General features: G+C 32.5%; 1 pseudogene; it reads left to right on the top strand.

Moving 5' to 3' along the window:
* The first annotated feature begins 1,126 nt into the window (after nt 1–1,126).
* Nucleotides 1,127–2,919, top strand: LOC144545462 (BTB/POZ and MATH domain-containing protein 2 pseudogene; annotated as a pseudogene).

The raw sequence follows: 2,919 nt of genomic DNA on the forward strand, positions 1-2,919 counted from the left end.
GGCTGGAATTCTTGGTAAGGAACCAAAAATATGTACATAGGTATATACAGAGTCCATGTATCTGTATTTATATTTGATTTGATTTCTCTATAAGGAGAGGCATCCACTATTTTAAGCTGTATCCAGTACATACCAGTTGAGTGAGTTTAATTAAATTAAATTTAATTCAATTCAATAGAGATGAATTTTAACTAAACTTTGTTGATCGGAATAATGGAATTCTTCTCAAATTATTTATTGAAAAGTATACATAATCAGAAGAAATATTTCATTTTAATTAAAAATGACATTTGTGACATTAAACTAATTACATATGATGATTAATAACGATGCGATGATTTAACATAAACATTGATTCACGGTAGTTATATGAACTAAAGAGAATGACATGATTACCTATATGAACTATACGTAAATTGATCGTAGTTAATACTGAATGTAAACTATCATGAATAATTTTGACAGTCAACTTATGATGTAAAAAAATATAACTTATGATGTAAAATAATATAACATTACAACCTAACGAAAGAATTACATCGATCATGCTAAAATTAATGAAAAACAATTTTATTCTTAATATGTTTCTTGTGATGTCCAATTGGTAAAATATTTTCATACATATTTTTAGAATTAAAGAAAGGAAAAAAATATCTAGCAATTATGAAAATCCAAATAATTAGTAAATGATCCCAATATTGCTACATTTTGTTATATTAAGAAGGGTATTAAATAGTTGGGTGGCTTGATCTCCAACCTTTACTAAAAAAAAAAAAGATAACTAAATCTTTTCCTCAGACTTTTTAGAAAGAGATAATTTCTTTTCCAAAGTTTGATGTATCTAATATTTTGTTCCTGTTTTTAGTTTCGGTGAGAACAACTTACAATCTAGAATGTATCACCATAATGAAGTTTCTAAATCAGTGCAAATTCTGTGGGACAAATGCCATTTAAAATTTTCTTTTTGTAGCGATAAATAAATTCATAATAGAAAGAAGGCATGCATCTCATTTACAGGAAACATTAAGATATTTTCATTTTTCCCTTGTCTCGTTCATCTCTGACACCCCCCTCCCACCCCCACCTCCCCTGCTCCCTCCTGCCCCCGCCTCCAAGGATAGCACACATGGAACGCTCAACAAATTCTTGTTGGCAGACGGGAACAACCAAATGGTACGTATATATATATACACACATTTTTTAATCCCTAGCATTTTTTTTTCCTCTTTATCTCAAGGACCTGAGAATTATATGTTTTCTAGTTTCAAATTTTCGTTCTTAATTCAAGACTATTTCATTATGATTAATATTTAACAACTTCACAAGAACATGAAATATTAACCTTATAATATTGACATGAAACAAGCTATAGAGTCAACTATCTAGAGATTTCTTAAATTATCTCTTAACTCGCAGTATTGAGGTTTTGAAATAGGGCTCCTTTTGGATTAATATATAAGAATTAAACTTACTAATAGACATTTTGAATTGGAACAATTGCAGAAACAAAACACAAAAAAGTTTGTGAATTGCTAGCAATTAATTACCTGTGATTAGTGAATTTAAACTGATCTTGTTAATCTAATACGTCATATATATAGAATTACCATCTAGTACTAAATATATAAAATTTGATGAGCTTTTATGTCCGTTTTTCAGAATGCATATGGAAATCACAAAAATAAGTAGTTTATACAAAATGTTCTTTTCATCCTTTGGCAGTAATTGTATTTTCTAGTCCTTTTGTAAACATGTATTATGACATTTAATTTTCTTAAATTAAAGTACAACATGACATATATAATTCCTGTCAATCAATTAATAATATATGTAAGCATAGTTCCGCATAAAGGTCTAACATATATACTTTGTTTTGCATAATTTGTTACAAGTAATAGCACGCGAGAAATAGATTCAGTAAGTCAGGTGCATATTGTAACTGGAAGTCACAATTTCGAAGTTCAGAACTATGAACTCACCAAGGGATGCAGTATAGGCGAGCACATCGAATCCAGAACCTTCTTTGTCGGAGAATATGAATGGGAAATCAATTTCTACCCTCATGGGACCAGTAAGGAGTTTTCAGATTACATTTCTGTCTCCCTTAAATTCCTATCCAGAGTAGGTGAACCGAGAACCAGATATAGCTTCTCTCTTCTTGACTACGCTTCGGGAGAAGCAGTGTACACAAAAGAGTATACGCACACCTTCAAGAGCTCTTCCAAGAACTTGGCTTTTCCGAAATTCTTGGCAAGAAATATTTTTGAAGCCTCAAAATGTCTTAAACAGGATAGTCTCACTATAATTTGTAATGTTACAGTTATAAAAGAACAGGTGACGTATAGTAATGTTCCTTATACAGTTCCAGCTCCACCTAATATCCACGAGCGACTCAGTGGTCTCCTGTTAAGGAAAAAGGGTGTTGACATAAATGTTAAAGTGGGTGGTAAGAGCTTTCCTGCGCATAAATGCATTCTAGCTGCCAGCTCACCGGTATTTGAAGCACAACTTTTCGGATTGATGAAAGAATGGAAAAAGAAAACGTTGAAGATAACAGACATCGAGGCTTCTGTATTTGAGGCTGTGCTTCATTTTATTTATAATGATGCCCTTCCAGATATTGATAAGGATGCTGATACTGTGATGACTCAGCACCTCCTCGTGGCAGCTGATAGGTACTTGTTGGAGAGGTTGAGGTTTACTTGTGAACAAAAGCTATGTAACAATCTTGACACAAGTACTGTCGGTACGACACTTGCACTGGCTGAGCAGCACAATTTACCTCATCTCAAAGCTGAATGCTTCAGACATCTTGCTTCCCCCAAGTTCTTGAGATCTGCCATTGAAACAGATGGTTTTGAGCATTTGTTAAAGAGTTGCCCAAATGTTGTGAAAGACATCATAAGAAAATTGATTTGA

The sequence above is a fragment of the Carex rostrata genome, chromosome 28, assembly GCF_964058835.1.
Source record: "Carex rostrata chromosome 28, lpCarRost1.2, whole genome shotgun sequence".
Taxonomy (NCBI): Eukaryota; Viridiplantae; Streptophyta; class Magnoliopsida; order Poales; family Cyperaceae; genus Carex; species Carex rostrata.